The sequence below is a fragment of the Octodon degus genome, unplaced genomic scaffold (assembly GCF_000260255.1).
Source record: "Octodon degus isolate 3935 unplaced genomic scaffold, OctDeg1.0 scaffold00287, whole genome shotgun sequence".
Taxonomy (NCBI): domain Eukaryota; kingdom Metazoa; phylum Chordata; class Mammalia; order Rodentia; family Octodontidae; genus Octodon; species Octodon degus.
The window spans coordinates 989,001-998,809 of record NW_004524863.1 but is presented as its reverse complement, the minus strand read 5'-3'; the positions used below and the strand labels follow the sequence as shown (position 1 = coordinate 998,809).

The 9,809-nt window shown below is 46.5% G+C and overlaps 1 pseudogene; it reads right to left on the bottom strand.

Annotated features, from left to right (window-relative positions):
- The window catches only part of LOC105740908, a 2,691-nt pseudogene extending 1,894 nt beyond the window's left edge, over positions 1-797 (bottom strand).
- Positions 798-9,809: the final 9,012 nt, after the last annotated feature.

Here is a 9,809-nt window from a genome sequence, read left to right as displayed (position 1 = left end):
TTGAGGTGGCTGCTGACCTTGGGTCTCATCTCCTTGATTTTCCTTTTCTTCTTCATTGCCATCCTCTCTAGGCTGTCTTTGGCGAGGAGGGCTCCTGCGGAATCGTGGTCTATACCCTTGACACATATTCTGTCTCACTTGTCTGCCTTGTTCTCCTGCACCTGGCTGTCAGCACCCTCCACCACTTCTTGCACAGGAGGGTTGGAATACTGTGGTCGACGCCCATAGGGTCTCCAAGTGTAGTGAGCTGGGCACCTTCACCTGCGATAGGGCCGGCATTGTTGGGCCTGGCCTTCGGGAGCGCTCTCCATCCCTCATTCTGTTCCCCACTCTCGTTATTCTGGTAATTCTGCTGGTCATTGCATGGAGGACCCCTATGACGTGGATGGCATCTATAATGGTTGCGGTCTGCTGTGTATTTACTGCCTTGAACTGGAACTCCACCAGGGCCTGTAACATTTGCTGCCTCCGCAACCTTTTCTCCTTCAACAACATCAAACTCCAGTCTCTCCATCTCCTACACTGCGAAGGTACTTCCTGGGGTTGTTCTTCTTTATGGCAGTCTGATGTACAAATACATCTTCGTTGGTATCATTCCTGTTGATGAAGCCATATCCATTTCTTACATTAAACCATTTTACTGTTCCCAAAACCTTTGTGATGACTGGCGCTGATGTGAGGCTGCCGGGGCTGCCGTTCCCAGCGCTGCTGCCGGTGATGCCGGGTGTCAACAGCGCTGAGGACGGAGGGGTGGGGGGTGCGGAGGGCGGCTGCTGGGTCTCGGCCCTGCTGCTCATGGTTGCCGTGATGGTGACTGGGGCCGGCTGCTGCAGCTGCGGCTCCTCCCAGTGTGTGATGGTAACTAGGCTGGCAGCGGTGGTGGGGCTGCTCAGGGCTCTCTGGGGTCTGCTCTCCGCTCCCGCTACCTATTGAACTCGATATTTTTATTTTTATTTTTATTTTTATTTTTATTTATTTTTTTTTTGGTGGCAGGTTCAGCCTGCCCTGGGGGTGGGGCTGGCACGGCATGTGGTGCAGCGGATCGAACCACAGTCCGGTGCTTGCCTGAGCAAGCACTTAGACTGCTGAGCTATCTCACTGGCCCCAGTGACTGATATTCTAAGTAGGCATCCGTCACCTTGGGACCAAACCTTAACCCCTCCTTCCAGGATGGTCCTTGTCCATCCCGTGTGTGCTTGCTGACTTGTTTCCCCATTTGATCTGCATTTAATCAGTATTATCCAAGTGACTGCACTTGTAATGTTATTGGTTGGCCATAGTTCTATCCTACCTCATACCCCTTCTGTGATTTACCATTGGATCAATAGTAGCTAAGCAACTATACTTTTAATCTTACTGATTGTAGTTCTGTCCCACCTTAAGCCCTCCTTACCTCATGGGTTTGCTCAATAAACATCCTTAAGGGTGTTTCACTTCCAGGCCCTACTTTGTAGGCCACCTTCTGTCCTCACACAAAATCTTGCCTTTTCTTAATAAATTCTTCCTACTTTTAGCCTCTATTGTTCCTAGAATTCATTCCTGGGATTTTAGTGAACATGAACTTGGTATTCTGAACATCTAGCAGGTTGGAAGTTAGTTATATTTTCCTCATATCACCAATAGGCTACAGACTTTCCCAAGGAGAAGAAAGACACCAGAGAGCCAGATTCCTGACATTCCGATGGAAGGGGTGTCTCCTTCCAAATAACAACCTGCCTTTTCACCCTCCCTTCCTGCAAGCCAAAGATGTCAACTTGAATGATGAGGACAGCATGAAATTGCTGTTGCTGGTAAGCTAGGGACATTATATAACTTTTTGGTGAGTATATTAGAAAAAGTATTGGTGTTTCTGGTAAATTACATGCATTATACAACCTTTTTATAATGAAAAGATTAATTAAGGGGTGCTTGGGAGGTTCATAATGTAATATCAGTATGTCCATTATGTCTTTCAGTTTTTTTATTTTCTTGAGACAGGGTCTCGCTATGCAGTTTGGGCTGGCCTTGTGCTCACTTTTATAGCCCCAGGCTGGTCTCAAACTCCCAAGGATCCTCCTGCCTCTGCCTCCTAAGTGCTGGGATTACAAGCGTTCACTACCATGCCTGGTTATGTCTATTATTTCTTATGGGAAAAGTAGTCTTGACTTACACCCAGTGAGTTACAACCAGCCCTTGCAAACAAATTAAGTTCATAAGCCAAGGGTTCACTGTACTTATCCCTCCTTTTCTGTCCTCCTGCAGCTTGCTGGAGGTGCCCATCCCTCACTCTCCGAGTCCACCCCCTCATATGCAGCACAGCCTGCCATCTAGCCCCAGAGTTCCTGGCACCTGTGCTTGGGTATGGAAGTTGTTCCCCAGTGTGTGTAGCACTTCTCAGCGATGACATAGGCTGCCTTCAGAGCCTGGTGTGGATGTGGCTGGTGTTGGTGTGTCCTGGGGAAAGGCAGTATGGATGTCAGGAAGGATGTGGCGAGTGGGTGGGAGCATGGTGGGAGCTACACTCCTCATGGGTCAGGGATGGCCATGGTGTCCCATCCATGCTTTGAGCCAAGCCAGGGGACTGAAAGGACCTGGTGGCTGGACCAGAACCATGAGACTCTGTTTCTAGTCCCTTGCTTCTTCTTGTCCCGTGCTGTCCCCTGCCCCTCTGTCCTTCCAGGTACAGACTAAAGTGACAAGGGAACGGAGTTTAACCCAAACTCTGTGCTCCCTACATGAGTACCCTGGAGGGAGACAGCTGAAGAAAGCCCTAAGGAGCCATTACAAGGCCTACAGTGAAAGTTGAGGTTATGAGGTGGAGTAGAGGAGGAAGACCAGCTCCATGGGAGGAGGGATACGGTCAAAGGCTCAGTTTGTGTTTGGGGTTTGAAGCATAGAACTGGTAACCCTACAAAGTCAGGCTAGAGTGGAACCAAGGGGCGGAGCACTTGCCCAGCATACACAAGGCCCTGACTTTGATCCTCAGCACAAAAGGATGGAAAGTCTGCAGCTGAAAATATAGAGAGGTCACAGTGCCAGGCAGGGGTCACTTTGGTTCCTTTTTTTTTTTTTTTTTAATTGGTGGAACCAGGGATTGAACTCAGGCCCCTGCACTTTACAGGCAAGCGCTTATTCTACTGAGCTATCTCCCCAGCACTTCAGGGGTCACTTTGGTAGAGCCAGCAAACCACGTTTCCATTAGAGCAGATGGTGGCAGGAACGTGGAGCTCAGAACCTCGTACCAGCGATGACCCTGGCTTCTAGAGGAACTTGCGAGTCTCAGGAGGTGGCCAAAAGTGTACAACGGACGAATGAGCAGCGCGTGGTGTGTGTAGACTTGCCTCGGAGGGTGACCTCGGGGCCTGTGTCCATCTCTGGCCCTTTCCTCTCTGATGCTGCTCCCCTGCCCTGCTTCCTGAGCACCATGCAGGCAGCTGCTTTGCTCCACCATACCCTCCTGCCTTGGTGTTGGGGTGCGGCCAGCGACAGTGCCCCAGGTGCCCATCATCTGAACTCAGCCTTCTCTCAGTTGAATGTGGAGCTTCTCTTTGGTCCCAGTGATGGGAGAGTGTCTAACCCAGGTGGAAAGGGCTGCATAGGAAATAGCGTCCGCTGGTTCAGGGTAGCCTGGAACCCTGAGCTTTTTCTGTTACTATACCAGCAGGGAGAAAGGCCCCGTTCAGGGTGACCTGGCTGCTGCTGGGGCTCACAAACCCAGTGGGAAGTCTGGCCTGAAGTCCCAGCTCATCTGCCACAGGACCAGGGACCCAGTTCACAACTGCTCCCCGAGTTGACCCTATGTCTCTTCTCTGTTCTATCAGGGCTGCACTGCTCTTATCCTCTGGAATATGGGGCATCTGGGAAAACAGCAGGGTGAGACAGGCCCAGAGCATGAGCAGAAAAATTGAGGTGGCGACAGGAGTAGAAGCAAGATAGGAGTAATCCTAGTGCCAAGTCCAAAGCCAGCCTGCACTATACAGCATGATCTGGTCTCGAAAGAAAGAAGGGGGGGGGAGAGAGAGGGAATCTCTGTCCCATCTCCTCACCCCCAGAGTTCCAAGGACATGTTCCTGTGCTCCAGTAGGAAGTACTGTGCAGTCTACCTGGCCAGGTGCCTGGATGCAAACCGACCACAGAATGCCCTAGCCACAAAGCCAGGCCACACTGATGTTAGTACCATGAGGTGACTGCAGAGGGCAGCAGAGGGCAGCTGGTAAGAGCTAGGTTTCAGCTTTAAATTCAATGTTGTACTTAAAATTGCTGACTTACAACATTGGGTAAGCTACCCTCTCTAAACATCTGTAACTTCATTTAAAAATATTAATAGGCCAGGCTTGGTGGCACATGTCTGTAATCCCAGCACTTGGAAAACTGAGACAGGAAGATCTCCATGAGCCCAGGCCAGCCTGAATTATATATAGAGGGAGACCTTGTCTCAAAAAAACCCCCAGCCAACCAAACAAAGCCAGCCAGGGTTGCAGCTCAGCAGCACAGTGCATGCCTCACTAGCATGAGGTCCTGAGTTCGATTCTCAGTACCAAAAAAAATAGTTATAGGCTGGAGGCTGGGGAGATGGCCCAGTGGAATAAGTGCTTCCCTGGCAAGCGCAAAGGCCTGAGTTCAATCTTCAGTTCTGCAAAAAAAAAAAAAAAAAAAAAAAGTTACAGGCTGGAATGGTGCTGCACACCTGAAATCCCAGCTGCTTGGGAGGCTGAGGCAGGAGAATCACAAGTTTGAGGTCAGCCTGGGTTGTTTGTGAAGACCGTGTCTTAATATAAAAGTTAAAAAAGAACTGGAGATGTGACTCAATGGTAGAAAACCCCAGGGTTCAACCCCCAGAACTACAAAAATAAACAGATACATAAGAGTAGTAGCTATATTTCACTGCATTTTATTTATTTATTTTTAGCTTTTTTTGAAGGTATCACAGGCCACGGAGATAGCTTAGAGGTCTGAGCGCCTGCCTGGCAAGCGCAAGGACCTGGGTTTTTTTCAGTGTGTTTGTATATATTTTTATTGGTGAATATTAATTTTATAAGTTATTGGGTTTCATTTTGACATTTTCATACATGCTTATAACATTTATTGAACTTCAAGGACTTGGGTTTGATCCCTGGTACCACATGCCATGCTGACCCCGAGCTGTGCTGGCACTTAAACCAGGTGTGGTGGCACATGCCTGTAATCGTAGCTCTGGGGAGGCTGAAAACAGGAGGATCACCATGAGTCTGAGCTGTGTAGTGAGACTCTGTGCCAAATAAATAAATAAAATATAATTTTTTTTAAAAAGGTATCACTGTGTAGTTCAGGCTGACTTTGAACTCATTGTGCAGATCAGGCTAGCCTTAAACTCATGGTAATCCTCCTGCTTCCACTTCTCTCCTGCTGGGATTGTAAGTGTGCACCACCCTGCATGGCCAGGACTGTTTTGAAAACTAAATAAAATCATCCTTGAGAAGGACTTGGTATGCAACCTGCTAAGTAGTGCAGGCAAAATTACTGTAATTGAACTGGACTTGCTGGCATATGTAATTCCACTTCTCAGAAGCTGAGGCAGGAAGATCAAGAGCTCAAAACCAGCCTGGACTACATAGTGAGTTCTAGGCCAACCTGGACCACAGCAAGACACTGTCTAAAAAAAAGAAGAAGAAAAGAGAAAAGTCAGGTGTGTTGGTGCATGCTTGTAATTCTACCTCCATGAGACTGAGGCGATGAGATCATGAGCTCATGGTCAGCGTGGGCCACACAGTTCAAAGTTAGTCTGAACTACATAGCAAGACCCTCTCTTTAAAATAATATGCTCTGGGGCTGGTGAGAAGGCTCAGTGGTCTAAAGCACCTACTTAGAACAAGCTAAGCGAAGCAAAAGCACAGGGACCACGGTTCAATCCCCAGCACCACATGCCAGCCAGCCCCACCCTCTGGTGGGCTGAACTGGCCACACACACACAAAATAAATAAATAGAAAGAAAGAAAGTTTAAAAAAAAATAATAATAATATGCTCTGGGGCCCAGGGAGATAGCTTAGTAGAATAAGCGCTTGCCTGGCAAGCGCAGGGTCCTGAGTTCAATCCCAGTACCGTAAAAAAAAGAAGAAAGAAGGACACCAGAATGACTTTTGGGGCTGGGGAGATGGCTCAGGAGAATAAGCACTTCCCTGGCAAGTGCAAGGGCCTGAGTTCAATCCCTGGTTCTGCAAAAAAATATAAAAATAAAAATAAAATAATACACTCTAGGAGGCTGAGGCAGGAGGATTGTTGTGAGTTCAAGACCAGCCTGGGCTACAAAATGAGCTTAAGGCCAGCCTGAGCTGCATATCGAAGCCAGTCTCAGACAAAAAAATAATAAAATAATAATAAACAGCTATGCTACAACAGAAAAAATTTAACTGAGACAGGTACATGCCTGTTATCCTAGCACTCTAGAGTTTGAGGCAGGAGGATCACTGCAAGTTAGAGGGTAGTCTGGGCTACATTGTCTGTTCAAGACCAGTCTGAGCTGCATAGTGAGACCCTGTCTAAAAAAGAAGGGAGGGAGGGAGGGAAAGGAAAGGAAAGAAAGAAAGAAAAAGAGCAAGCGAGCAGGCAGGCAAGTGAGCTAGGGATATAGCTCAGCAGCTCAGTGTTTGCCTAGCAAGCACAAGGTCCTGAGTTTGATTCCCTATACCAAAAAGAAAAGAAAAAAAGGGGAGAAGGAAGGAAGAAATATAAAAAAGGGAGAAAAGAAAGAAAGGAGGAAAGAACAAAAAAAAAAAAAAAAGGAAGGAAGAAAAGAGAAGGAAAGGAAAAGAAAGAATCATGGTTCTGGCTAGGTATGGTGGCACACGCCTGTAGTTCCAGCACTTGGGAAGCTGAGGCAGGAAGATCATTGTGAGTTCAAGACCAGTCTGAACTGCCAAGGATAGAGCTCAGTGGCATGGTGTCTGTCTGGCTAGTAGGAAGTCCTGAATTGAATCCTGATGCAAAAAAACAAACAAACAAACAAACAAACAAACCAGCCGAGCCTAAACTGCATAACTAGACCCTGTCTTAAAACCACAACAAGGGGCTGGCGAAATAGCTCAGCACTCTAAAGCACCTGCTTAGGCAAGCTTAGGCAAGCCTGCAGGACTGTGGTTTGATCCCTGGCACCACATGCCATGCCAGCCCTGCCCCTAGGGTGGGCTGAGCAGGCCACAAAAAAAAGAAAAAAACAAAATAAAACCACAACAGGGCTGGGGAGATAGCTCAGTGGAATAAATGCTTGCCTGGCAAGTGCAAGGGCCTGAGTTCAATTCCTGGTTCTGCCAAAATAATATATATATATAGATATAGATATAGATATAGATATAGATATAGATATAGATATAGATATATATCAAGTAAATACTGTTCTCCTATTTTATGTCTATAATATCTAGTCAAATAGGGCTGAGGAGATAGCCAGGACCTGCCAGGCAAGTGCAAGGTCCTTAGTATGATTCCCTGGCATCACAAAAAAAAGAAAAAGTCTAGTCAAGTAATAAGCCCACTCTATAATATAATCTTTTAGCTTCAGCTCTGTAAGTAACTAGTAAGGCCAGGGATGTAGCTCAGGGACTTAAGTGCCTGCCTGGCAAGTGTAAAGTCCCAAGTTTGATCCCCAGTATTGAAAAACAAAAACAAAAAAAACCCGATGTTCACGATATAAGTAACTAGTACACAGTGCTTGCTCTCTGAGCTTATGTTGACAGCTTCTACCCAGTTTGGTTGTCTGAATTTTTTCTTTTTCTCTTATTTATCTCTTATTTAATCTCTTATTTATTTTTTTAATCTCTTATTTTATATTTAATCTCTTTATTTATTTTTGGCAGAACTGGGGATTGAACTCAGGCCCTTGTGCTTGCCAGGGAAGCACTTATTTCACTGAGCCTTCTCCCCGGCCCTTCCCTCCCTCTCTCTCTCTCTCTCTCTCTCTCTCTCTCTCTCTCTCTCTCTCTCTTTCTTTCTTTCTTTCTTTCTTTGGTACAGGATCTTGCTAAGCACCTCGGACTCATAGTGATTCTCCTGCCTCAGCCTCCCAAGCACTGGGATTACAGGAGTGTGTGCCACCACTCCCAGTTTTGTTGGCCGGGGTTCTTGGGCTGGCATGGCATGCAGTATTGGGGTGAACCCCTCGCTTACATTTGCCAGGCTGGTGCGTAGACTGCTGAGCTATCTCCCCGGCCCCAAATTTTTTTCTGTTTTGTTTTGTTTCATTGAGACAGGCTCTTGGTATATAGTTCCTTGAGCTGCACTATGTAGTTTGAATCCTGAATTTGATGAAAGAAAAAAAGAGAGGAAAGCCTTGAACTTGCAGCAATCCTTCTGCCTCAGCTTCTCGAGTGCTGGGATTACAGGCAGGTGTCACTATGTCCAGCCTTGAAGTTAATTCTCTAGTGACTTTTATCTTACTATTTTTTTTTTTTAGAACACTCTTGACTGTTTTTATTTATTTTTTTAAATTTTATTTATTTATTTGTGTGTGTGTGTGTGTGTGTGTGTGTGTGGCCAGCTCAACCCACCAGGGGGTGGGGCTGCCTGGCATGTGGTGCTGGGGGATTGAACCGTGGTCCCTGTGCTTTGCTAAGCTTGTTCTAAGTAGGTGCTTTAGACCACTGAGCCATCTCACCAGCCCCTATCTTACTATTTTTATTTGTTTTCTAATTCAGTATGTTTAGGTACCTGTTCTAGTAAAATCTACTGTAAAAAAAGATCCAGTTTACTGGGGACTTAGTGACAGAAATGTGGTCAAAGTAAACAGCAGAGTGATGGATCCTTGGGACTTGGGTCACAGGGAGGGGGTCTTATACAGTGGTCAGGACAAAAGTGATTTTTGTCTGGACACGGGTGGCACTTTGAAACTGTCTCAAACAATAGGAAGGAAAGAAGGAAGGATGGATGGATGGAAGGAAGGCCTGTACATATATATTTTTTTTTTCTTTTTTTTTGCGGAACCGGGGATTGAACTCAGGTCCTTGCGCTTGCCAAGGAAGTGCTTATTCCACTGAGCCATCTCCCCAGCCCCTGGATGGATGGAAGGAAGGAAGGAAGGAAGGAAGGAAGGAAGGAGAAAGAATTCCTCAAGCTCACACTCAGAGACACTGAATATAGCACTGTACATCTATACCCCTAGCTATTCTGACACCTGAGATGGGAGGGTCACTTACATCAATGAAGTTGGAGCCAGCATGGTCTGCCTCTGAAAAGGGGCAGAAGAAGAGAGAGAGAAGAAAGAGAGGGGGGAGAGGAGGGAAGTGGAGGGAAGAGAAGAGAAGGAAGGAAGAAAGAAAAAGGAAAGGAAAGGAAAAAAGAAAGGTGTCAGACAAATTATTCCTGGTTTTTTGTTTTTGTTTTGTTTTTTTTCCAGAACCAGGGATTGAACCCAAGCCCTTGTGCTTGCCAGGCAAGCGCTTATTCTACTGCGCCATTTCCCAGGCCCTCAAGGGCCTGCTCTTAAAATTCCACATACCATTCTAAGGGTTTTGTTTGTCTACACTGTGCTGGGAAAGTATGCAGGTAAACAGACCAGAGTCTTTCAGGGACAATATTGAGGATTATTAACCAAAATGACTACAATTAGGACTAGCGGGACTCCTATACTATCTGCTACATTCTTTCAACGTGTACTCTTTCATTTTCTTTTTTAAGATAGGGTTTGGGGCCGGGAGAGATGGCTCAGTGGAATAAGCGCTTCCCTGGCAAGCGCAAGGGCCTGAGGTCAATCCCTGGTTCCGCAAAAAAAAAAAAAAAAAAAAGAAAAAAAGACAATAGGGTTTCACTGTGCAGTCAAGGCTGGCCTTTAACCTGTGATTCTCCTGCCTCAGCCTCCCTC